Raw genomic sequence first — 27,797 nt, 5'->3', positions numbered from 1 at the left:
GATTTTACAGTGACAGTGTTGGTGATACTTCTCCAGTGCTTTGAGGTACCTACTGTATGTTATCCATGTCTCTGAAGCAAACAGGAGGGCGGGTATCACTGTTGCTCTGTAGACCATGAGCTTGGTGCCAGGTTTGAGGTCTTGGTCTTCAAATACTCTTTTTTCCTCAGGCAGCCGAAGGCTGTACTGGCACACTGAAGGCAGTGTTGGATTTCGTCATCGATGTCCGCTCTCGCTGACAGAAGGCTCCCAAGTTATGGAAAGTGGTCCACATTGTCCAAGGTCTCATCATGGATTTTGATAGTTGGAGGGCAGTGTTGTGCGGTGGGAGCAGGTTGGTAAAGAACCTTTGTCTCTCGTATGCTTCAGTGAAGGAGTCAACGATGGTTTGGAGTTCGGCCTCCGAGTGTGCACAACACAAGCATCGTCTGCATACTGTAATTCAATAACGGAGGTTGAGACAATCTTGCTTCTGGACTGAAGGTGATAGAGATTGAACAATTTCCCGCTTGTCCTGTAGATTAACTTCAATCCGGTGGGAAGCTTGTTAGAGGTGAGATGAAGCATTGCAGCGAGAAAGATTGAGAAGAGTGTTGGTGCAATGGCACAGCCTTGCTTGACCCTGGCCTTCATTTGCATTGAATCTGTGATGGATCCGTTAGTAAGGATCACAGCTTGCATGTCATCCTGGAGCAGACGGAGGATGGTAACGAATTTTTGAGGACAGTCAAATTTGAGAAGGACACTCCATTGTCCCTCTCGGTTGACAGAGTCAAAGACATTTGTGAGGTCATAAAAGGCCATGTACAGAGGTTGATGCTGTTCCATACACTTTTCTTGGATTTGTCGTACAGTGAAAATCATGTTCATTGTGCCTTTTAGTGGGCAGAATCCGCATTGTGACTCTGGGAGGCGCTCTTCAGCCACTGGGAGGAGACGATTGAGGAGGATTCTTGCAATGACTTTCCCTGTGGCAGACAACAGGGAAACTCCTCTGTAATTACCGCAATCAGACTTGTCTCCTTTCTTGAAGATGGTCACAATTGGGTCGTTCTACAGAAACGGTGGCATTTGGAATTGCAAGATGTCTTGAAATGTATTTCATTTTACATAATCAAAACTTATTGTACAATATTAATTAACCTCTTAACTTTATCAATCCACAAAAATGAAAGCTTAATGTATTTTAATTATTTTTATACATTCACTCAAAGAATGCTTGTGCCGTCTTTTTGTCATTGGTGTTACTTATACCTTAAACAAAATTAAAGGCTTATCAGAATGCTATTTCTCAATTCAATCTGCACATATACTGAAAGACAGAGTAAGTTGATAATAATTTAAAGAAAAGTTTTGATTTTATTTATTATAATCAGGTATGTGTAAAGTTACATTGAGTGACATTTTTTCATTTGCGCCATCATGTTTTTGCTATAATATCAACAATAACTGAAGGACAGTCATCAAAATTGAATGATATTATCTGTAAACTGCTAACTCATGAATAAAGCAACAATCAACAAACACAAAATTATTATAAAGTCAACAATGACACCTTTGCTATCATATCACTGAAAAAAACATGCAGTAACACCAGTGACACAATACAACACCAATGACTTGACCCCAGACTATTTCAAACAACTCAATGAATTTATTACATTTCATCTAACTAATGTGCCATTTTTTTCAGTTAACTCATTTACAGCACTGAGAGATTCATATAATTTGAGTAATAACATAAAAAAACTTAGCCAAAGCACTTTAAGACCAAAGAGGAGCACATTAAAGAGAGCACATTAAGACCAAGACCAAGAATGATTGTGTCTGAACATTGTCATCAACATCGTAGTCAACATCACCATTTTCATAGAAACTCATAAAACATGTAGCCTAGTTCTATCCTGATTGAGCCAGATATAAAACATACTCATTAGAACACAAGTAAACAAAGTAATCTGTCTTTACATCAACTTTAGGCTTCCAGCAACTGGTTTTTGACTTGTGGTCACACATCCAACTGCCCCTTCAAATATGTCCAGATCTTCTGGTCAACCTGAACTGATCGTTTGTTCACAGGAACTGGCTCTGGCATGAAACACATTATCTGGTCATCCCCATACCAGTTTATGTCATCTCTTGGGCTTGGCCAGAAAAACCTGTTCACGCCATTCCTGTGCATGCACTTGACTTTTATGTTGTGCTCTTCCACCTCCAGTATAATGCCAGGGTATGGCTGGTCATCATACCTCACAATACACCACTGCCCGCGATGGTGAGTCTCAATGACATCAGGTCGGTGTGGTTGTTGTGGAGCAGAGTGGTCACGTCCTGTAGGCGGCACAGCTCCTACAATGATTTCTTGGAGACTGTAACATGGGCAATCCCACACACCCTCTGCTGCATGGCAGAAACAACTGATGTCTCTGTATTTGAGGATGCCAGGTGTGATGCTCAAAACTTGATGCATTTTCATGGTCCCCTTTATTGCCACAAGAGGCACCTCCAGCATTTTCTGTGCTTTAGTCTCAACATCTTCCTCGCTTACATAGAACAGTTTCACCTGTGTTCCAGAGTCCTTTAACTCCTGGAAGAAAGAGAGTGCATCTGGGATATCCCTTCCCTGACGGACCAAGATGTCGGCTGACCTCTTTAATGCACCCCCCACCCCATCCGGAGCACCCTTCCCATGGCTTGCCTCGAAGTTCCAAGTGGTTTTGGGGAAGCTCTTCTGGTGAGGTTCTGAGCAAATCATGTAGAAATTGCCCTTCTGCTTGTATTGGGTGGCAGGGCCATCGCTGAAGAAATGAAGGTTCTGGACTTCAGGGCACCGATTTTTAACCATCTCCAGGATGGGGTCAAGATGAGCCCATATAGCCACTGGGTCGTGCCTTCTACTTGGGGAGATCGTACTAAAGGGCATGGGGGGCTGGTCCTGCACATAGAGAACACCAGTGTGGAGGGTCACTTGTTGATGTGACCCCCCAAAGTGCACAGACTGGATTTCATTTGCATACTTGCAAGTGTAGTTTTCACTAAAATCTATGTGTATAAGGCAGTCCTTGGAGGTCAGGTTCTCTCTTAGATTTCTGTAAGCATTGTACTGCCAACGGATGTTGAAGATGTGTCTGTGGAACTTAAAGAGCCTATCTTGAAAATGGGTAGCAAGCTCATCCTCTGTTATTGGCACATCTTTCTTGACAGTGATTGTCCTTCTCTTCTCAGACTCTTCACCTGGTTTGGAATGGTCAATCTTCTCCAGACACCACTGGGTTAAAGTTACCAGTGTATTTGATGTTGATTCGGTGAGGGGATATGTGGTGCGTTCACATTCTTGGCATTCACCATAGGCACATGACTTTGAGTTGTTGCAGATGGTGCTGTCAGCCATTTCATCCAGGTTTTTACACTCTGAGAGCCCAAGTTTGTACAGTGTATCTGCCATAAACTGAAGATTTTCATGAGTCTTGCACTGACATGTTTCTCTGTCCCGCTCATTTGGTGTCACAACCCAAAAGGGTCTCTGCCTGCAGAAGAAGGCATAAGAAATCTGTTCTCCATGCTCAGCAACAAATCTCTTGTGGAGGTTGAGCAGGGAGTCACAGAGTAACCTCCTCTGTTTCTTCACCTTCTGGAGAGTGATTGTGTTCTTCTTTCCTGTGGTCAGTCTGCTGATAACTTTTGTTGAAGCTTTTATAAAAGCTCATTTACACAAAAACGTCACTGGTGTTACTGATTGTCATTGGTGTTACCAGGCGGCGTAGTAACACCAATGGCGGTAACACCAATGACAATTTGCAGAAAAAATGTTTTTTACAAAATGGACGCCACCTTACCTCAGACCACATGTCTTCAATCATATTAAAATCATTCAAATATCTAATTTAATCAATTTCTATGATCAATTTCTCATTTCCCTTCCTATGAAATGACTAACACCAATGACATACTTAAAAGCCTTGCATTAAATTATGAACTAAATCATCAAATTTATAACAAATGAAGAGAGACAGCAGACTCACCAGGTGCCTCTGTTGGTCGCACTTCCTCCAATGACCTCTTGAACCAGGAAGTACTTTCAAAAGTCATTGCATTTTTTCAAAATAGTGTGTTTTGTGAAGCAGTAACACCAATGACATAACATGGGGTTACCGCTATTACCGTTATATTATTTATAATATTTAGTTGGTATTTTAGTTTTTTTAGGTTTCCATTCCATAAATGTGACATTTGTGTTTACTTAATGACATTTAAAGTAGGAGAAAAATATATTTTTAAACTCAGAATATGTCTCTAAACTTCCATACATGATCTGAGTGACAAGCAAATTGCTTGCACTTGGTATTTTATATAAATTATAAAAAACAAGCATTGCTCATTACATGACTCAAATATGTTTTATTATTAAAAGAACAGTGTATATTTATCAAAAATATATATTACATGTGATCATTAAGTTCATTTAAAGTATTTTGCTTGCTGCAAAGGTGAGAGACAGGAATGCCACCGTTTCTGTAGAATGACCCAATTATGGCATCTCTGAAACCCCAGGCATGCTCTCCTCCTTTCAGATAAGGGAGATAAGGTCATGGATTCACACCAAAAGTACTTCTCCGCCATGCTTTAGTACTTCGGCGGGGATTTAATCTTCTCTGTAAGCCTTGTTGTTTTTCAGCTGTCGGATGGCCTTTTCAACCTCATGCCAGGCTGGGATTGTGCCGAGATAGTGGCGGATAGCATGCTGTGGGATGGAGTCAAGGACACTCACATCGAAGACGGAGTCGTGGTTGAGGAGATCGTCGAAGTGCTCCTTCCAGTGGGCACTGACTGCCTCTCTGTCCTTGATGAGCACCTCACCGTTCTTGGCTCTCAGCCGGATAGGTCCTTGGGTGCTTGGGCCGTAGATGGTCTTGACTGCGCTAAAGAATCCACGCACGTCATGGTTGTCGGCTAATTGCTGGATTTCCTGCGCTCTTTCCACCCACCATCTGTTCTTTAGGTCATGAGTTTTTTGTTGGACCTTGGCCTTCAGTTGGCTGTAAACCTGTCTTCTTTCCCTTGAGTTGTGATGATGTTTCCAATTCAAGAACGCCTTATGTTTACGATTTATTAGTTCCTGGATCCCCTGGTCATTCTCATCAAACCAGTCTTGATGTTTTCTGGTAGAGTAACCAAGAGATTCTTCGCAGGTGCTAATTATGGTGGACTTGTCAGACCAGGTACTATGGACACTGCGGCTCCAGTTCATTGGGAGTCGTCAGGTTAGCTGTGAGGCGTTGACTGAATAGGGCTTTCTTTGCAGGGTCTTTGAGTCCTTCGGCGTTGATTTTTCTGTGGCAGCGTCCCTGTTGCCGCTGCCATTTTGAGGCTAGGTTGATGGAGATAACGGAACAGATTAGGCGGTGGTCAGTCCAACAGTTGTCAGCTCCTGTCATGGCGCAGAAGATGTGAACTTCCTTGCGGTCCCTCGCTCGGACGATCATGTAGTCCAACAGATGCCAATGCCTGGAGCGAGGGTGTTGCCATGAGGCCTTGTACTTAGCTCTCTGACGAAACAAGGTGTTGGTTATGACAAGACCACGTTCGAAGCATTTCGTCAGGAGGATTCCGTTGGAGCTGGTTTTTCCCACTCCTTCCCTGCCAATCACACCTCTCCAGAGGTTTGTGTCCTTTCCAACTCTGGCAACTAGGACTTTGGATGAAACAGTCTTTTGTCGACCTTCATGTTTGCCGATCTTCAGTAAGCATCCTTTGCTATGATTTATGCCCTAGGAATTTTTTCACATTAGAGGCATTTTTTCGACAACAGCTGTCACACTTTGTGAATAAGGAGTAAATTAAATCTTACATGTTCCTGACGCAGAGCTTTACATGGCAGGAGCCCTGAAGCACCAATAAGGACCTCAGTGTTTTAATGTCAGATGTGTATCTTCCTGCAAACATTTCCTTTCCTGCAAACATTTCCTTTTCATGCTTCAGCAATCAGAAAAATTACATTTGTCTAGTCTACAGTCTATCAGTCTGCATGCATTAGAATGTCAAAAATGCTGCGATTGATGTCGGGCAGTAATTGAAACCACAAGTTCATGTGATTGGCAGGAGCTGGGGTTGACATATCTAAATTGCCTTTGTCCTTCAAAGGGCCAATAATTTGACTAGCTTGGCTTCAAAATCTATCGGGGCTGCAGTTCCGCTTGTTTAATTTTGGTAAGGGAAGACAACTGCCATTTTGACTCTTCCTATTTTGAAAACCATGTAAAATAATTCATACAGCCCACCATTTGTCACAGGACAAAAGCTCTGCTGTCATCACATTCCCCCGACCACATAATACTGCCTGCCTGAAAGGGATCCTGCTCACAGACACCTGTCAATGCTCCTCTAACCTGGGAGTTGGGTGAGAGTGAGCCTGTGTGGTCTACCACCACCTTCCTTTCTCCTTGCAGTGGTGCTTGGATTCGGCCCAGTGCTTCATCCGTCAATCAGCTTCTTTACCAAGACAAGTCCAACATAGTGCAGGGACGTTAATGGAGCAGGGCAGGGGTGAGGACCGCGGCTTGAGCTCTGAGTTTTGCATTGCTGCTGATAAAGGTTTATTGCAAACTTACATCTTAGCATAATGTACAAGAATCTTATGGCTGTGTACACTTCCTGTTTGCACAGCTTGATTTCCTGTTATGTTTTTGTCACACGTTTTGTGTCAACTTTCTCCCATTATAAAGTCCTATGTCCACATTTATGATGGGTTTTGGTGAGGTAAACTTGTTACTCTGCACAATCTGGCCACTGGGTTCCCACAACACTCTTAAAATGCTTTCTGAAAACACATAGAAAGAACTTGCATTTATATTGCCGGCACAGGCACGATGGGGTGAATGGCCTCCTTCTGTGCTGTATGATTCCATGATTCTATGATATAGCGCCTTTCACGATCCCAGGACAGGGATGTCTCAAAGCGCTTTACAGTCAATGAAATACTTTTGAGGTGTAGTCGCTGTTGTAGCAAGTAACTAGCAGCACAATGCATGACTTACATAAGACTGCACTTAAACAATTCCCGAAACAATAAAGTGTCAAAAATCGTTGCAATTCTTTCCAAAATATTTAAATCAAGTCTCTGACGAATTGCTGCATGACAAAGATCTTCACAGAGCCCCTTCAAGTAGCTTCCACTGGATACATGCTGTTAAAACAGGGAGCTGAGATCCACGGGGGAAAACACTGAACCCTTCCACAATTGATGGGATTTCAAAGGGAAAGCTTCTCCTGTAGGTTCCTCACAGTAGCCAGCCAGTTGTTAAAATGGAGACATGTCTTCCTTTGAAATGTCCTCCATTGCAAACTCACATGTGTTAACACATCAAGACATGAGGTAATGTCTGATGCAATCAATTTATGAAAATAGGGCACTGACATCGCTGTGCCGAACTGGCTAGACAAAATGGCGTCCCGGGAAATGCCGCTAAATAGTTTTTCATATTGTTTTCCATCTCCACAAATACAAAAGAACTCTTATAAGAATACAGCTACCCAAAGTTAGTCTTTACATCACACTGATGTATGTGCCTACAATTTTTTTTATTATTATACGTAACTGTTCCTGTTTGAGACATGATGGAGTGTCTTCTGTCACATCCCTATTTACAGCCTATCTGTTTATATTGAGAATAAAGGTTGCCCATCAGCAAGGCAGTAAACTCATTGAGGGTAAGAATCCAAATATGTGGGTTGGATAGCAATGCAATGAATATTGATTTGCTAATGCAAGCAACCTGAATATTGACAAAGCGCTGACTACATTGATGTTGTTGCATGCAAAAAGCAAAACACTAAATTCCCCACTGGTGAAAATCAAGATGTCTCTAAAGGAAGCTAAAAACTAGTCTTGAAGTAACACACCTTTTACAAGGTTTAGTTCCAATATTTTAGGGAGTGTTTATGCCTCACATACTGATACGCTTATCAATTACTTCATAAAAGGTGATGAGTCGAAGAAGAGATGATGAGTCGAAAGAAGAGATGAATAAGGCTTTTATTAGCTAAGAAGAGACCATGCTTCTTCGTGAGTGACTGAACAAGTCTGAACGAAACCCACACAGTGGTGGGTGGAGTCAGCTGAGGCATGCCTCCATACACAGCGCCACCCAGAGGTGGCAATATACAATACAGTGGTTTACCACATTCACCCCTTGTTTAATGTGAAGTCCGGCGGGGTGAAGGGTACTACAAGTTAAGTCTATCAGGAGGCCTTGTCTGACGTCCTGATCGTCGTGGTGGCGGCGGTGGTGTTGCAGCATCCGACGTCGGGTCTGGTGTCTGGGTGGTTGGCGAAGATTCCTGGGGCTTTGGCATGCCGTCTGCAGGGGTTGGGTTGGGAGGGGTGGTGGGGGATAACAGTGGTAAGGGGGATAACGGTGGTAAGGGGGATAACGGTGGTAATTCAGGGGTACCCGAGGGTGCGAGATCTCGTATGGAGACCGTGTCCTCCCGCCCGTCTGGGTATGTCACCCAGGCATACTGGGGGTTGGCGTGTAGGAGGTGCACCCGCTCGACCAGGGGGTCCGTTTTATGCGTCCTCACGTGCCTCCGCAGTAGGACGGGCCCAGGAGAAGTCAACCATGCCGGTAGCGAGGTTCCCGATGTAGACTTCCGGGGGAAAACGAACATTTTCTCATGAGGGGTCGCATTAGTGGCAGTACAAAGCAGTGACCGAATGGAGTGAAGCGCTGCAGGGAGGACCTCCTGCCAGCGGGAGGTCGGAAGGCCCTTAGATTTTAGTGCTAAGAGGACTGCCTTCCAAACCGTCGCGTTCTCCCTTTCCACCTGGCCGTTCCCCCGGGGGTTGTAACTGGTGGTCCTGCTCGTGGCGATACCTCTTGTTAGCAGGTACTGCCGAAGTTCGTCGCTCATGAACGATGAGCCCCTGTCGCTATGTATATAGCTGGGGAACCCGAACAGAGCGAAGATGTCATTCAGACACTTGATGACCGTGGTACTGGTCATGTCTGGGCAAGGGATGGCAAAGGGGAAACGGGAGTACTCATCAACTATGTTGAGGAAGTACACATTGCGGTCAGCGGAGGGGAGGGGCCCTTTAAAATCGACGCTCAGGCGTTCGAAGGGGCGGGTGGCCTTGATCAGGCTTGCTCTGTCTGGCCTATAGAAGTGCGGTTTGCACTCGGCGCAGATTTGGCAGCTCTTGGTCATGGTCCTGACCTCCTCGATGGAGTAGGGCAGGTTACGGGATTTGATAAAATGGAAAAACCTGGTGACCCCCGGGTGGCAGAGGTCATTGTGGAGGGACTGCAGCCTATCACTCTGCGCGTTGGCGCATGTACCACGTGATAGGGCATCTGGGGGCTCATTGAGTTTCCCTGGCCGATACAAGATATCATAATTGTAGGTGGAGAGTTCGATTCTCCACCTCAAGATCTTGTCGTTCTTGATTTTACCCCTCTGCTTATTATTAAACATAAAAGCTACTGAACGCTGGTCAGTGAGCAGGGTAAATCGTTTCCCGGCCAGGTAATGCCTCCAGTGACGCACCGCTTCTACAATAGCCTGGGCCTCCTTTTCGACGGAGGAGTGTCTCGTCTCGGGGCCCTGGAGGGTCCTTGAGAAAAAGGCCACGGGTCTGCCCGCCTGGTTAAGGGTCGCGGCTAGGGCGAAGTCGGAGGCATCGCTCTCCACTTGGAAGGGGATGGACTCATCCACCGCGTGCATTGCGGCCTTCGCGATATCGTTCTTGATAAGAGTGAAGGCTGCACACGCCTCTGGTGTCAGGGGGAAGGAGGTGGCTTTGATGAGGGGCCTGGCTTTGTCTGCATAGAGGGGCACCCACTGGGCGTAGTAGGAGAAAAACCCCAGGCATCTCTTCAGTGCTTTTTGGCAGTGGGGAAGGGGTAGCTCCATTAGGGGGCGCATTCTGTCGGGGTCGGGCCCGATGACTCCGTTCTCCACCACGCAGCCGAGGATGGCCAGGCGCTTGGTGTGAAACATACATTTTTCCTTATTGTACGTTAGGTTCAGCCGTTGGGCCGTACGGAGGAAATTTGCTAGATTAACGTCGTGGTCCTGCTGGTCGTGGCCGCAGATGGTGACGTTATCCAAATAGGGGAAGGTTGCCCGCAGCGCGTTCTGGTCAACCATTCGGTCCATCTCCCTTTGGAAGACCGAAACCCCGTTGGTGACGCCGAAGGGGACCCTAAGGAAGTGGTAGAGGCGGCCGTTTGCCTCGAAGGCAGTATACTGGCGGTCCTCATGGCGGATGGGCAGCTGGTGGTACGCTGACTTAAGGCCGATGGTGGAGAATACTTTGTATTGCGCAATCTGATTGACCATATCAGATATGCGAGGGAGGGGGTACGCGTCCAGCTGGGTGTACCGGTTTATGGTTTGGCTGTAGTCGATTACCATGCGGCGTTTTGCAGTGGTTTTAACGACTACAACCTGGGCTCGCCAGGGGCTAGTGCTACCTTCGATAATGCCCTCCTTCAAGAGCCGCTCCACCTCAGAGCTGATAAAAGCTCTGTCCCCGGCACTGTACCGCCTGCTTTTGGTAGCGATGGGTTTACAGTCGCGGGTGAGGTTAGCGAACAGGGGAGGGGGGGGGACTTTTAATGTGGAAAGGCTGCAGGTGGTTTGCAGCGGGCGATTTAAAAGTTGTTGGTTGCGGACTGAGTGGGGGGAGGGGTCCACCGTATGCTAGTGTGACACTCTTAAGGTGGCACTGAAAATCCAACCCTAGCAGGACGGCAGCGCAAAGACGGGGCAGGACTAGCAGTTTAAATTTTTGATATTCAGTGCCCCCTACTGACAGGGTCACCACACAGTAGCCGCTGATGTCCATTGACTGGGACTTGGACGCCATAGAAATGCGATGGTGCGTTGGCAGAATCGTGAGGGAGTGGCTACGTACCGTGTCGGGGTGGACGAATCTCTCTGTGCTCCCGCTGTCGATCAGGCAACTGGTGGCGCGGCCGTTTACCGCGATATCCATCATGGAGCTGGATAGATGGTGAGGGTGGCCTTGATCCAGCGTCACGGAGGCCAGTATGTGGCTTAGTGAGTCACTATAGTCATCCGCCGAGACGGTGGTCGGTTCCGGTGACGAAATGGCGGTTGAGTGCGTTGGATACGATGGCGGCGGATGCCATGCGGCCGGGGGTACACAAAATGGCGGATAAGATGGCTGCTCCCACGGCCCGCACGCTGCGCTGCTGGCTGGCTTCCCCTTGCAGGCGTTAGCGTAATGGCCTTTCTTCCCGCAGCCCGAGCAGGTAGCTGTCTTAGCTGGGCAGTGCGCTCTGGGATGTTTTAACTGGCCACAGAAATAGCATTTTTGGGCCTGGTTACTGGGCATCGAAGCAGTTCTTACCGGAGGCTGCTGTCTCGGTTGGGTCGCTGCAGCGGTTGGTGCCGGGGGCGGCGGTCCTGTGTCCCACGGTTTCGATTGCCATGTCTCGGCGCCGTTACGGGGGTATGCCTCGAGGTTTCGGTGGGCCTCCTCTAACGAGAGCGCAAGGGCAATGGCCGTCTTCAGGTCGGGTTCCTTGCTTTCTAGCAGTCTCTGCCGGGTGTGGTCTGACTGGAGGCCCCTGACGAAGGCATCACAGGCGAGTCCCTGCGCGTGCTCCACAGCCGTTACCGCTTTACAATCGCAGTCTCTGCAGAGTGCCAGTAGCGCCCGTGCAAATGCCCCTACCGATTCTCCCGGTTGCTGCCTGCGGGATCCCAAGAGGTGTCGGGCGTAAATTGTGTTCACTGGGCGCGTATATTGCCCTTTTAGTAGCTCGAGGGCCGCCACGTACGTATTAGAGTCCCGGATTAGCATATATACTTGATGGCTCACCTGGGCGGTCAAAATTTTCAGTTTGTGATCCTCCTCTGTAACCTGTGAGATTGCGAGGAAGGATTCAAAGCAGCTCAGCCAGTGTTCAAACTTGGCTGATGCACCCACATCTTGAGGGTCGAGGTCCAGGCGTGGTGGTCTGAGGGCTCTCAGCAATGTCTGCTGTATCCGTTGCTGTTGTTGCTCCTCAGGTGTCGCCATTTAACTTTTAGCTAATAAAATTGATACGCTTATCAATTACTTCATAAAAGGTGATGAGTCGAAGAAGAGATGATGAGTCGAAAGAAGAGATGAATAAGGCTTTTATTAGCTAAGAAGAGACCATGCTTCTTCGTGAGTGACTGAACAAGTCTGAACGAAACCCACACAGTGGTGGGTGGAGTCAGCTGAGGCATGCCTCCATACACAGCGCCACCCAGAGGTGGCAATATACAATACAGTGGTTTACCACATTAGCGCTGACTACATTGATGTTGTTGCATGCAAAAAGCAAAACACTAAATTCCCCACTGGTGAAAATCAAGATGTCTCTAAAGGAAGCTAAAAACTAGTCTTGAAGTAACACACCTTTTACAAGGTTTAGTTCCAATATTTTAGGGAGTGTTTATGCCTCACATACCATCTTGCCAGGTCATCTTTGAGTTGAATTTTTAATGAGTCCTGAATGTCTTGTTCAAATCAATTAAATTCCTGGATCCTGACCTATAGTAGTGTGTTGCAATGGTAATAGAAAGGACATTTTTCTTATGCTTTCTCAACATGAACATCCTTCTGTATTGATAAAGGCAACTGCATTTTACGAAAGAAAACACAGTTGGAAAGACACTGCGGGATGGACTGAGAGAGACTCCACGGGGCATAGATTGCGACAGATAGATCACTTTGATAAATGTTGCTGTGTTTCAGTGTTTAAATGGACTCCAATCAGTTCAAGGTCAGGAAAGGCTGTCCCGCGCACATGTTATCTAATTCCTTGCTCTAGCAATTTTCCACCTAATCCATTTTGATTACACCCTATTACTTGTCTGTTATTAATCAAGGCGTACAGCAAACCAACATAAAAGCACAGATAAGCCTTAATTAATCAGTCTTTTATGTAATGACAATTCCAATCTTCCCTGTGTGTTTTTGTGACTGTTTTCAACCTGACAGCTAATACTGTTCAGCCCAACACAAAGATCTACAACAATAGTGCCTCCTTTTTCTCCTCAGTGTTCTTTTTCCAATCTCAAGACCATTCAAGAGACACAAAGCATTCATTGCTGAGCTTTATTGGACACTGCAATTGACTGTCAGCAGATAGCAGCTCGAAAAGGTCTGTTGATGAGCCTTCGAAATGAAATCGATTCTTCCATCAGCAACACACTTTCCTCTGATCAAACTAAGAATTTATGGGCAGCTTTGAAGGCAATAACTAACTTCATTCGAGGCTGGTACAGTTCATACCTGTCAGTGTTGTGTAATGTCCCCCGACATGCAATTGCTCTGGAGTCTAAAATAATGGTAAACTTTACAAAACAATGTCTGGCTCATACAGACTTTGTGTTTCTATTCTTGTTGCTTGACTAGTTAGGAGGGAAACTCAATGAAAGAGCAGCATTGATGTGATTGCATCTTAAAGCCTTGCATGCTGCTTAGCAACCTTATTCAAAATGAAGTCGCTCGATTCAGCTCACTAAGTAACAATTGCACTATTACATAATAAAGGTTAGCAATTGGCTCTTGCAAATCTCAGTTGTTAAATGCACTGCCTAATGTGGAAGCGGTCCATAAACACCAAGGTCCCAGGCTTCATCAGCCTGAGTTAGCTGATCTGATCGAGGTGCCAATTGTTGAGCCGCAATTAAACACTATGGCCGCGATTTTCCCTACCTCGGCGGGTCCAGTGCGGCCTGGGTCGGTGGCGGGTTGCGACCCCGCTGCTGGTTCCAGCCTGCTCTCCAAAGTGTTCTTATGCTGATTGGGCTTGTTAAGCCCGTCCAGCGCGTTTCCCGGCCAATTGAAGGAAGCGGGTCTGATGACGTTGCTTGATGACACGTCATCAGCCGGTTTCCTTAAAGGGACCATGCGCAAATTGATTTTGACGTTTGTGCTGTCAGTGTTCTACAGCATTGAGGTGCTGCAAACACTGACGAGCATTGCATAGAGGTGCACGGCTGCACCCAGGCTCTCCCATGACTCCCTCCATATGCTTATGGAGGGAGTCACAGCAAGCAAGGAGGTTCTCTTCCCTTCCAATGGGCAGAAGAGACCTCCCCAGGAGACCAATGCAGCCTGGTTGCACATTGCACAGGAGGACACAAGCAGGGATGTCATCAGGAGGACCAGGCTTCAGTGGCGCAAACCTTTCAATGATCTCAGTAGATCATGAAATGTTACTGCAAAGCCACACTCAACCTCATCCTCTGTGCCACTCATCAGATCCCCATCACTCTGCCTTCCCTACCCTACTCCTGCACATCCTTACTCACACCAACTTACCTTGCACCTTCACCCATCCCTCTCTATCTACATTATCACTTCCCCATCTCACTAGTCACTCCATACACTCACCCTCATCCTAGTCTAATCATACCAACTAACAACACACAAGGGTAGGCTCTTGGGTGTTTTAGTCAGTGTTCATGTGAAGTTTCTGTTAATGTGCTGTCAGACATTGAAACTTTTATTTTCAACACTTTGCATTCTTGGACAGATTTGTGTGCACCTTTAGAAGTGGCTTAGTGAGTTGCAATGAATGATGATAAGTGTGAAAGGAATGGCTTGGGCATTGTAGGTGTTGGTGTGGGGCGGTGCCAACCTGGCGCATCATGTGGCAGCCAGGGTGTACAACATCAAGTGACTAAATCTGGCCATGGTGAGGCCATCGCTGGTCTCCCAGGAAGCAATGGGCTTGGGTGCTGATGCCCTGTGCAGCATCAGGTGATTGCAGAGAAGGTTGGTGTTGTTGTTGGTGCTGCTGGTGTTGGGGCCGATCGTGGTGGGATTCTAAGGACCAAAGTGAGATAGTTTCAAGGGCACTGATGCAGAGGGAATAGATGGCAGGTGAAGTTGAGATGACAGAAGCAATCTGTCAATGGTGAGAGAGGTTGTTCCAGTGAGGTGACACTGGATAGAGAGATTGCTCCAAACACTTGCAAGCTGCATAAAGCTCAATCTGTCTTCCAAGTGCAGCAAGCAACAGCTTCCAACCTTGGAAAGTGAACAGCAAGAAATGGGAGCATTTCTAGACCATTTGCAACTGTCAAGTTAAGAAATCATCCCATGCTGACACAACTCCTGACCTGCTTACCTGACATGATCCCCAAGTAGCGAACTCTTAAAATCTAAAGGTGAGCTTAAAACAGTTTTTAAGTGCCTGTTAACAAGCTCTTAATCCTCAGCCTCCCCCGTCGCTTGGTGTCAGGTCTGTTCAGCGATGACAGATTCAACATCTGGGAAACTAGCATGGCGGCGGAGTGACACCAGGTTCCCTACCCGGTCAAAACATTTTTTTCCCACCCGACCCACCACCAAAAGCACCTGGTGACACCCCCCAAAAATTCCCGCCAATGTCCTTGGTCTAGAGAGAAGAAATCAGCGGTGGTTTCCACGCCTGGGGTGGGGGGGCGGGGGGGGTCATTTTAACCTTAAATTACTGGACGAGAAACCGACGATAACAAATTGGCCACCCATTTGACTCCCCACCTGATTTTCTTATCCGTTGCCTTCAACCATGCTTGCACTTCTCTAATACAGCAGCATATTCTCTTGACCAGATATCAAACAGGGGGTCAGGTGCAAGGCTGGTCTGGTCACATTCTCAGATTTAATTTCATACTTCCTTATTCGATTTCCTTTCACTTTACTTTTGCTTGTCTTTCTGTCTCCCTCCTCCCTCCAAGCCTTGGTAAAAGCTGACAAATAATTTTGAACCTTGATGAAGGCTGAAACAATATTTGTCCTCCTATGCAGCCACTTGCCTTTAACTGGGCTTTAAAGTTGAGCTGCTGGCCAGAGTTTTCCACATCCTTCATTAGGCGAGTGGCCGACACAAGCTGAAAACTTAAGAGAGAAAGCAAGAACATGTATTTTTATAGCACCTCTTTAATGTCTTGAGAATGCGCCAAAGTGCTTCCCAGCCAATGCAGTTACTGCTTTTATGTGGACAAACACAGCAGCCAATATGCGCTCAGCAAGATCCCACAAACGACAAATGAGATTAATCTGCTATTCTGTTTTTTGGTGGCATTAGTTTGGGGAGGAACTTTCACCAGGCCACTGTAAGATCCCCCTGCTATTCACTGAATAGTGCAATGGGATTTTTTTTCACAGCCACCTGAACGAGCAGACAGTTTAACATCTCATCCAAAAGATGGAGCACTCCCTCAGTACTGCACTGATGTGTCAGCCTAGATTGGGGCTTGAACCCATAACCTAATTGTTCAGATGACCAGCTAATTATCCAAATCATCGGACCCTGTAAAATGAGGTGCAGTGAACCGAGTGCACTTTTGGCACTGATTTAACGGGACAGCAAAATCAACACCTTACTCTCAAGGCTCTTGAATGAGATTCTGGAGGATTGCCAGCAGCTGTAGCACTGTGCGCCAGCATAAGTAAATGACTTCAGGAAAGGAGGGGAGTTCATTGGTGGAGGAAACTATCCGACAGGAGCAGAATGCAGATTGCTTCAGATTTTCCCAAATTTTGAGGAAGAACGGGACCCAATCACTAAGCTTTTCTGCAAAAGCAAAATACTGCGGATGCTGGAAATCTGAAACAAAAACAGAAAATGCTGGAAATACTCAGCAGGTCAGGCAGCGTCTGTAGAGAGAGAGAAACAGAGTTAACGTTTCAGGTCGATGACCTTTCATTAGAACTTTTCTGATTCATTTACCAAACATACATAACATCGTGTCATTTGTTGTACATAAATATTCCACACAAATAACAATTAATCTTATTGAATGATATCAACTTATCAAATGTAAGAAAAAATATTGGTAGTATTTATTGTCCCCTTGCGTCTGTGTTCCATAAATTTGAGTAGAAATTAACATTTCAAAACTAAACTGGTTGTCTTTAAGTAAAAAGGTTCACAAATAATCCTCTGTTAAAGGCCATAACATCTACATTCACATATTTATAGATGATTCATCCAAATAATAAGCAACAGAGTCATGAGCCCATCATGAGGGGAAAAGAAAGAAGATTCAGTGTGCATTCACACTTTAACTGTAGCATCAGCGTGAAGTGGTTTTGTTTTGCACTGACACTACAGTTATGGAAGAAATAAATAAATAAGACAGCTTTAATATATCCTCAGGATATCCAAAATGCTTTATAACCCAATGGATTACTTTTGAGATCTTCAGGCTGCATTTCCACTCTAATCCGACCAATGGATTATTGTGTGATTGCAGCCTGAATCTGGAGTCAGTGCCCAACCTGACAACGGAACGAGGGAGGTAATCCCACTCTGCTTCATTTTTGGATTCTGTTCGGGCCTGAACACCCAACTTGTATTGCACAAGTTTAGTGTCAGTGTGAAGCTGAAATCACTTCGCTCTGACTCAACCTCTAGAGTGAATGTGCTGTTAGGTGACTCTCAGAGAAGGGGATAGATTTGGAAAGTTCATCCAAGATAACATTGAAGGAGCACAGATGAAACACAAATAGGAAGACATTGCAAAAGAAAGAAAGAATTACATTTATACAGCTCCTTTCACAACCTCAAGATGTCCCAAAGTGCTTTACTGCCAATGAAGTACTGTCACTGTTGTAATATAGGAAATGCGGCAACCGATTTGTGCACAGCAAGGTGCCACAAACAGCAATGAGATAATGACCAGATAATCTGTTTCAGTGGTGTTGGTTGAGGGATAAATATTGGTCAGGGCACCAGGGAGAACCCACCCCTCTTCTTCAAAATAGTGCCATGGGATCTTTTACCGAAGGCACTCTGGCTGGTTTATGCAATACTAAACCCGACTCCCACCAAAATTATTGCACAGAATCAAGTTTCCATTTTATTTTTATCGAAATACATGCCAAAAAATTGCACTTCACTTCCGTTCCCTCCAGTTCTACTTTCCAAGATGCAGCTGAGCATATCATACCTCACGTAAAGAAATCCTCCCGCTCCCTCCAGCATCTCCCTTTCTGGAATGCTCTAGCACTTCCTGCACTCTTTTATCCTCTGTGCTTGATTTTTCTTAATGTATACATGTGGAAGATGACTTGCCTGGCGCTAATTAATTTGCTCGAAAATGTCACATTGTGTGAAAGTGAAATTATGGTAGTGTTATCAGTCCTATTACACCAATTATATGGTATGCGTTATGAATAAAACTGCTATTTTTTCAAATGTTGCCCATTAAAATGTTTCAAGCATAGTATTAATGTGAAGGGCAATGAGGGTTTGTAGTTGTATGATTCACAGCAGATTTATATTTAAGCAGAAATATGTGAACAAGTATTAGCGTAAGACAACAGGAGGTATTAAATATTATTTCTAATTTGACTTAGATAATACATTTTTCTATTCCAAAAATAAACCCCAGGAAAATGCCAGTCCGGCTTATTCAAATGAGATATGCCCTTTAATATTTGTCTTAATTGGTGTTTAAGTCAACTTGTGCTGTTCTGTCAAAGCTGTCTTTAATAGTGTGCAGAGAAATTGTAATAGCAGTAATTGCCCTGTAAGTGTTGTACTGGCACTAATGGTAACATACCAGAATCAGTGTTAGGCTACCTTTACTTAGTTTAGCATTAGTGCAAAGCGATTTTGGCTTTGTATTGACAGTAATCTTGGAGTCAGGGCCTGGTCTGACGTTGGAGTAAACCAGGACTAACTGGAAGGGGTAGTCTCATGCTGCATCAGTTTGGTACCACTTGAAGTGTAAATCCAGTGAAGAACAACCATTTCCCCAAACATATCTACAGTTCAATCCTGGTTTACGATGTGCTCCAGTGGACTCCCCATCTGGGAATTTTGTGAATCCACCTAAGCTCAATGTAATTGTTTAGAGCACACTGATTCTCCCCTCAGTTAACTCTGCCCATATCTGTACCCAAGCATGCGCACAGCTCTCTCATGGGCAATACTGCCACAGCTCTAGCCATACAATGGATATGTTCGCTTGGAACCCAGACTGCAGTTACAGGTCTGAAACTGATATTTGCAGTGATAATGCACTCTAAGATGTTGATATCACTTAAGAGCTCATTTTGCCAGATTCCGGTGCCAGTGTGTCAAAGATGGAGTATTATACTACAGGGCTGAATCATTATAGGAAGATAAGGCTATAACACTATAGGGACATAGGGCTATAACACTATAGGAAGATAGGGCTATAACACGGTAGGGCAATAAGGGCTGCAACATTATAGGGCTAAAACACTATAGGGACTTAGGCTATAACACTATCACCTTGATTCTCCAGGCACAGAGCCTTGCAATATTGCCCCATTAAGGAATATTTCCCATCTGCTAGGGATGATGGCGCAGGAGTGCATTAGGCACTGTGGGATGAGAAAATCTGGCTTCTATCCACACAGTTGGATCTGCACCACTTTAGCGCCAAGCATGGTCGCTCAGTAGAGTTTTCAGACGGGCCGAGAGCAGTTGCAACAAAAATTGGTCTTACCTTCGTTTAAATATTACAATGCATTTAAAAAGAAAGACTTGCATTTATACAGTGCCTTTCATGACCACCGGATGTCTCAAAGCGCTTTACAGCCAATTAAGTACTTTTTAAAAAGTGTAATGTGGGAAACGCGGCAGCCAATTTGCGCACAGCAAGCTCCCACAAACAGCAATGTGATCATGACCAGATAATCTGTTTTTGTTATGTTGATTGAGGGATAAATATTGGCCAGGATACCGGCGAGAACTCCCCTACTCTTCTTCGAAATAGTGCCACGGGATCTTTTACGTCCACCTGATAGAGCAGACTGGACCTTGGTTTAACGTCTCATCCGAAAGACGGCACCTCCGACAATGCAGCACTCCCTCAGCACTGAACTGGAGTGACTTCACTTAAATGAAGCCTACCATGACTTTTACCCACTTAAGATGAGATTGGGTGCTCTCTCCTCCCCTCTGGAGTCGGTCTGAAGGAAGCTCCATGGGTGTTGGAACTCCTAAAGCGCAGCGATTATTTTCCAGTGTATTTTTAGCAATGGATTTAATTATTAATTTTTGTTGATGTTTTTCTCCAAAAAAGATTTTCATCTGTTTCTTTTTTCTTCTCTGCTTCCCCCCCCGCCCCCTACAACCAGAATAGTTATAAGGAACCTAAAACAGCCAAAAGTGCCTGCTAATTCACTAGCAAGCTGACTGCCATTGAATTATTTACAAGACTTCAGCAGAACAGGAAAAGCTGGTAGGAATGCAAGACCTAAGGAAGGAGCTCTTATATTGCAAACTATCACAGGAGCTCAGGGAGTGATGGGGCCTTTAAGTGAGGAGACCCGTGGCATTTGGCAATCAATTGAAAATTACTGAATGGAGTTCAGTCTTGATGCACCAGAAATACCAACATTTTAAGGTTTTAAGTGGCATAGGATGAAAGAAAGCATGCCAAGGAGATTAGCGGGCACCACAGGCAGACTTCCCACACCCACCATTATGCCACCATCTATAGCTGTAGGCTCCGGCACAACCTATCTGGCAATGGCTATGGGAAACTGGTTCCACAGGCTCCACATCAGCAGGAAGCTAATTGAAGATCTATGGCATCAGTGGCCAGGGCACCTACTGCTGACCCGCACTGTAGGAGGCAGCACTGGGAGTGGCAGTCGAGGTTACCTCCTCCCTTGATTTTGTGGCCTTCGCCTCCTGCCACGCTACCATAGGGAGCACCTACAGCAGGAGCCCAACGTGTTGCCCACAGATGCATCGAACAGGTGACTGCTGCAGTAGTCAGCGTGGCCAACACTTTCCTTTACTCTCCACTCAATAGCAGCAGTAACACATCACTGCCCAATGTGACCATGCGCTGCCACATTTCTTAAAGCGCAAGTGTCACCTACGGCAATCGTGTAGCCCATCCTGCGTGGCAATAAGTGACAATGCAACATGCAAGTGGGCAGGTTACAATCATTTTATGTATGAGGCCCTTTGAAGATGTTAGTGTACCAAAGGTGTCTGGTGGAGTATGGCACAGATAAGCAATGAAATAGCTAGAAGGTTACTTGAAGGTTTAGCGTAGGCAGGCAACAAATTTGAAACAAGTTGACAGGCAACATAGTGTGGGATGCATACCTGCTAAATGGCACTGTTGGGCAGTTTTATCATGGAAGTTTCCTTAAGGTACACCATCTTCTTCCATGTTTGTACCCGAGTCCTACAGCTTCTGTGCAAGTGTTAACTCTGGTTACTACTTCTTTATGCATGATAAAATGCTGTCCTTTAGAGAGTGTGCTCTGGAGTTTCAAACAAGGGCGACCCCCCCTCACACCTGCCTCCGCAACACCAGCCACCAAGCAGGGAGTTTGGGCCCTGCACTACCTCATCACTCTTGTCTCCTGCCTCCACATTTATTTAACGCACCTTCTTGTAGGCCTTTCCAGCCACTTCTTCCACCCACCACCCTCCGCAGCCCCGTACTGAAAAGACTGAAAAATTAATCTAAAACAATTTCTTTCCCTGCCCCCCTCCCCATGCAGCCATTTACCATTAATTGGGCACATCCCTTTAAGTTTTGACTATAGCCATTTAAGGGCTCACTGATCCCTGTCTCCTGCCCCGTTGGCGAGCTCCCACTGCCAGGCCCAACATGGGCCAAGAGCACGTCATGCATAAGTAATGCGAGCCAACCTCGGGAAATCCCACGTTACCGATTTAGTGCCACTTATACACCTTATTATCCCCACAAAGGATGAGCCAAGCATCTGACTTTAGATCCAGTAAAGATATACCGAGGTGTTAACTCACTTATTTTAAGCAGGTTAAAGTCACTGCTAAAATAGCAGAAAGAAGATTATCAGACAAACACATCAAACGTTTATATGCTTAGTATCCCATGGTTTAATATCAGGATCCTGATACTTAAGGATAGCACAACCGGAAATAGCCAACTTCCATCTGTGTTTACTTCTCCTCTGCACTCTGAGATCACTTGTAATAAGGTCTGCTGTCACATATTATTGAGAGACAAATAATTGCAATATCCAGCCAGTCATAATCGCTGGGATCCAGTTGGGGGAGAGGTGGTTTGGACAATTGGAGTACCATTTTATTTGTGTTACTGCAGGTGTTATTCAGAGGGGTTTCCGCACTGATGGTCTTGATAAATGAGGAAATGGGAGACTACCTTCTTACATTCTCAACAAATGGAGAAATCATTTTTTTTTCAATTTATAAAATAGGGTTTATGGAGTACAACTAATGGAAACATAAATACAGCAATGCCCATGCTATTGCATAATGTGCATTTAAGCTTGCCAAAACATATCAAAACATGTTCCTTAATTAGCCAGGGAGCCAGAGTACTTGTGCTAAGTACTTACCTTTGGGGAGATGCTATGAGTAAAAGCTTCAGTTCTGAGCATCTTGAAGCTGGCTTCTGGTACTGGACCTGTACTAAGGCTTGTTCCCATCATGCTTAATTTAACTTCTGTCAAAACATTGACTGAGGGACACTTGTCACAGGATTAAAAAAAAGCAAGCAATAAAAGGAAATGGAAGGCTTGTGTTATAAAATGCAATAAAAACATCAATAATGTTTGCCTGAAGTGAAAGTTCCTTTTATCGAGCTGACATTATAATGTCCCAGGAAGAAAGAAATGGGTCTTATGTTTTGGACCAGGTCCAGAATGGGTCATATTTGTACATGAGGTAACAGATTGCAAATGAACAGGCTTTTGTTAATAGCTTCATATATTGCTTCGACTTTGTTTTAACTGAAACGTGCAAAGGGAATATGTTCCCTGTGGGTTAGCCTTTGTTGACATTTGACTAGATATCTGTTGCCAAACATGAACAATGGGTCAAATGGTGCTTTCCACTAGTAGCATGTACTATAATTTCAGTCACAGTAGGGCAAGCTCGGGGCAACAATGGAGTGTCATTATTGTTAAGAAAAGGTTCACAATAAACACTGGCTTCATCACCCCCACAATGTCATAGTGTTACAGCCATTTCAGACTAAATTGTGTACTTAAAAGTCTAGGATAAATCTTTGATAGGAAAGCGCCCTTCTGAATGTTTTAGCCTTGCTCCCAAGCTGCAAGTATTGCACGATGCACATTCTTTCACCTCCTTGCATTCTTACCGTGTTGAAATAAAATTTTAACTTGGGGCAGGGATCGTACGGGCCGGGGGAGGGGGTGGCAGGGGCAGGGCAAACCGTTCTGACCTCAGCACCGTGAGGCCAGGGAGATTTTAACTCCCATACCTCATCTGCTCAGGCTCTCACTCTAAACCAGCGGGAAGGGGCAGCTGGCCAGCAGGCGGGTGGGAGCACAATGTCGGGTGGCAGGAGGCCACCACTGGGGACCGAAGGAACGGTCCCCCGACACCCAGGTAAGCTAATCGGGAAGGGGGAAGCCCAGGGCAGGGGAGGCCTAAACCCCCCTCGTGTGGCCCGGAGGTGCAGTCTTGCCAAACAAGGAAATTTAAAAAAAGAGTTCCCCTTTCTTTCTGCAATCTATGAACTTTAAAACCCAAGATTGGCCTCACCTCGTCACTACTTACATCAACCTTGGACAGTTGGTAGCACTCTTGCCTCAGATTGTGGGTACAAGCCCCACTCCAAAATTTGAGCATGTAATCGATGCTGAAGTTCAGTGCAGCACTGAGGGAGTGCTGCATCATCAGAGGTGCTGCATTTTGGACAAGTTGTTAAACCAAGGCCCTGTCCACCTGTTCACGTTGATGTAAAAGATATCATGGCCCTATTTTGGTGAAAAGTCAGGAGTTCTCTAGCTGTCCTGGCCAACATACACCTCTCAACCACCACCACCAAAACGGATTAACTGGTCATTCACCTCATTGCTGTTTGCTGGATCTTGCTGGGCGTAAATTAACTGCTGTGTTTGGCGCTAAAGCAGCAGTGATTACACCTCAAAATAATTCATTGGCTGTGAAGTGCTTTGGGGCATCCCAAGGATGTAAAAGGTGCTATAAAAATGCAACCATTTTCTGAACATCTTGATTTATCTCCTACTCTTTCCACCCTTGGTGGTGTCCTCAATGTTGGCCCTGGCCCTTCAAGTCTGATGGTTGAAAAAAATGGCACATAGCTAGGAAAATCAGGAGCAGGAACTTTATTATATTTGGAAATTACCAGTAAGTTGCCCATGGCATAGTTGATAAATATAATTTTTTTTCTATATACTAGGTGGCAGCGGAATTGGGAGACACAGAGAGAGAGACTTCAGAAACTTGTCTCTAACTCGTGGCTGGAGGCTGCAACTACATCATTACGGTTGACATAGTAAAATCCAATAGGAAATGTTGACAGACATTTACAATAGTAAATGTTCACAGAAAAGAGTGATCAAAAGCAGTACCAACAGGAAGTCGTGTTAGTGAATAAAAAGTCAATGCCCTACGGATATTTTTAATGTTATGTCGATATGCCATAGTTTTTCAACTTGAGGTTATTGGAAGGGGCCCGATATCATCAGACCCTTGAATTTTTTCTTTATTTAATCACTTACTGACACATTGGCTGGAATTTTGCCGGTGCTCAGGGGGCGGGACATCAGCAAAATCGCAAAGATTGACAGCGGGTCAGAAACCCGCTGTCAACCCGCCTCCAATCAATCTTCCCAGGTGTCGGGTCCCCGATTTGCGCATGGACCCGACACCTAACGGCAGGAAGAGGATTATAGCCACTTAACTGCTTGTTAACAGGCAGTTAACAAGCTTTTTCCAATTTTGACACTTCTACTGCGGGTTCCCCGACGTCCGGATACCACGCCAGGTAAGTGTGAGCCTTATCTGTGAGTCTGCTGTAATGTTTCTGCATTGATGACAGCTGCAGAAGTGATGTGAAGGATCCAATGGTGCACTGGTGAGTTTCAGAGGTAAGAAAATGTTGGGAAATTCATTTTTAATGCTTTTAGACTTTTCTGTAGGTAACAAGTTTTGAATTGTATGTGTAGTCCCACCTCATTGGGAGAACCTCTCTCACCAATGACGGGTCGCTTCTGTAACCTCACCTGCAGCTGCCATCTGTTCTAGCCTAAGGAGGGAGTCACTGGAGAGCCTGGGTGCAAGAGCTCACCTGTGAACAGTCATTGTCAGTTTTTGCAGCACCTCAATGCTGTCAAACACTGAAAAATCAACTGTCAAAAAAATTGTGCATAGTCCCTTTAAGAAAACCAGCAGATGACGCATCATCAAATGATGTCATCTGACGCCGGCTTATTCATAATTGGCCGGCAAGCCCACAAGGCCAATTGATGTAAAATTACATCTGTGGGCCGGATGTAGTTGAGGACGGGACTGGAACCCAGAAGGCAGCTGACCTGCTCCCAAGCCGCCTCAAAGCATAAAATCGCGGCCATTACTTCTGTTGCTGTCTACTGATGAAAAGTGTTTTCTCAATAATCATACGGTTTTACTTCAACACTGATGCTGTCTTATTGAAGGTAGATCAAGGATCCAGGCTCGCTACCAATATTTGCAGTAGGTCACCCACATGGAGAAGTTTGAAAGCCATTGTGACATAGTGAGGATGATAACTTACCCTGTCTTCAGATGATCCACTGAAACCGAATCTAAATCGGAATTATGTCCATGTTGGCTCACCTGAAAATTACGGCCTTTGTTCAGAGAAAGAACAACAACAATTTGCATTTATCTAGCACCTTATTGTCTAACTTTCTTGACATGATTCACCCACAACTTTGTAATCCTGTTACCTCCCTGTCTGCTTTTATCTCGCTTTAATTACCAATCAAATGAGAGTTCAAAGACTGCAGCATGAAATACCTAATTAATTGGACATCAGTCAAGGTCTGAATTATAAGCAACCTCAACCGAATAAAACTGGCAATTAAGAGAAACTACAGGGCTAATCGCACCTCATTTACTGATCCCTACGTCCAGTTCCAGCTTCAACTGAAAGGATATTACCATAAAATTCAATACCCTACTCATCCTGAATTTTATCTTCGTCTTCTCTTCCACAACTGAGGAGTCCTTAAGGTATTACAGCCAAATAATAGAAATCCCACAGGACTGATTTACTACGCACAACATCAAAAGAGCTCACTGTATATATTATGAATGCCTTACCGTTAGACATGGGGACAGAACATCAAATTGCTTAGGTCTGTGGGATGAGAACCTGCATGAAATCTTGTCGAAGGAGCCTTATCTGCCTGTGAACCACATTTTAGGGTTGGATTTTGTCAATGGGGAGCTTTTGGAGGCGGGACTCCCACTTTTTGGGTTGTAGTCCCGCCTCCATCGACTTGTGGCCAACCCATGCTATTTTCCCTTGATTGACCTTGTTAATCCCAGCGGGCTCAGCAGGCCAATTAAGGGACATCTGGTTACTGGTGACGTCAGCGATTGACATTTCATCTGTCAAGAGCTTTTGACAGATGAAAAATCAGTGTTTGACAGCTCTGTGAAGCTGTCAAAACACTGACAATCTGTCATCTAACTTGAGTCCTTCTACTCAGACTCAGTTAGAGATCTCTCCAGACCAGAAAGCAGAGGATGCAGCTTTTGATAGTTCAGCGGCCATTCTGCTTTCTGTACCGGTGAGCTGAGGGACTCCCGAGAACTGAAGTAAGGAAGCCTGCAGGAGAAAGTAAAGGTAAGTAAAACTTATTAAAACACTTTACACTTACCTCACACACTTACCTCTGCACACATGCATCCATTACTCACCTGCACAACGGACATCTCGACCCCTCCAACCCCTTCAGACCGACGGTCCACTTTGCTAACTTGGCGTGGCTTGGAGCCGTCGGGAAGCCCACACTTCAGGGCTAAAAATAGGGATTAGGCAAAACACTGCCTGTTAACAGGCAGTTAATTGGCACTAATCCTCTTCCCGCATCGGGGAGGCGGCTCCCAGCACAGGTCGGATACCCGCCTCCTGGGACATTGGCACAGAGGTGGGTTGGGGGCGGGATGGGTTCCTGCCCCCCGATTCTGCAATTTTCCCACCACTCCCACCTCCAAACTCGCCTCCTCGGGACTTGGAAATTCGATCCCTATATGTTTGCTAAATCAGGAGGAAATAAAACATTTCTCTCATCTCCAAGCTGACAAATGTAAAGAATGGCAGCTCTGGAGAATAGAACATTTCCCACTTTGTACTTGGATCCAGTATCAAGTACTTCCAGGTCAAACAAGCCCAGGGTCCAACTAAATCTTTAGTACAAAAAAGGGAGATTTTTTACGTGCACATGCTGAAAACGCATATCAGTTAATTCTGCAGTCTTGGTCTGTGATTTTCCATGCATTAATTTTAATGGACAGGAAAACACATCAATGCAGAGAATCTCCAGGGTGCCTCTCTTTCAAACTGACAGTGCATGCTTACCCTGTCTTCAGATGATCCACTGAAACCGAATCTAAACCAGAATTATGTCCATGTTGGCTCACCTGAAAATTACGGTCTTTGTTCAGAGAAAGAAGAACAACAACTTGCATTTATCTAGCATCTTTAATATATTAAAAATAATCCCAAGGCACTTTAGATAGAAACTGATAAAGGAATGGACGCTGAGCTATGGGTGGAGAGATTAGGAGTGTTGGTGGAATAAAACACATTTTGAGAAAAATTTTAAAGCTAAGGGCGGTTGTGGAAAAAGAGAAGCAGAGCAGCTTAGGGAGGGAGGGCCAGAGAATTGGGCTGAGCCAGTTAAAGGCTTTGCCACCAATGGTGGGGTGAAGGGAGGGCCAGAGAATTGGGCTGAGCCAGCTAAAGGCTTTGCCACCAATGGTGGGGTGAAGGGAGGGCCAGATGCACAATAATCCAGAGTCAGA

General features: G+C 45.3%; 1 protein-coding gene and 1 long non-coding RNA gene across 12 annotated transcripts in view; one reads left to right on the top strand and one right to left on the bottom strand.

Moving 5' to 3' along the window:
* srrm4 (serine/arginine repetitive matrix 4) overlaps window positions 1-27,797 on the bottom strand; it is a 361,375-nt gene that overhangs the window by 96,707 nt on the left and 236,871 nt on the right. The window contains exon 1 of one of the 3 annotated variants that reach the window (XM_085961800.1): window positions 15,814-20,130. The exons of the other annotated variants lie outside the window; for them this stretch is intronic. The gene's annotated coding sequence lies outside the window, so the exon portion shown is untranslated. Of the gene's footprint in view, window positions 1-15,813; window positions 20,131-27,797 lie in introns of those variants that run through there. 3 annotated transcript variants of the gene reach the window in all.
* The window catches only part of LOC147104445 (uncharacterized), a 185,212-nt gene that overhangs the window by 112,196 nt on the left and 45,219 nt on the right, over window positions 1-27,797 (top strand). The gene's annotated exons all lie outside the window — the stretch shown is intronic.

Source organism: Somniosus microcephalus, chromosome 19 (genome assembly GCF_052327205.1).
Source record: "Somniosus microcephalus isolate GS21.2 chromosome 19, FLI_Smic_1.0, whole genome shotgun sequence".
Classification (NCBI taxonomy): Eukaryota; Metazoa; Chordata; class Chondrichthyes; order Squaliformes; family Somniosidae; genus Somniosus; species Somniosus microcephalus.
The sequence above is the reverse complement of the archived record's forward strand: the minus strand, read 5'-3'. Positions and strand labels throughout refer to the sequence as shown.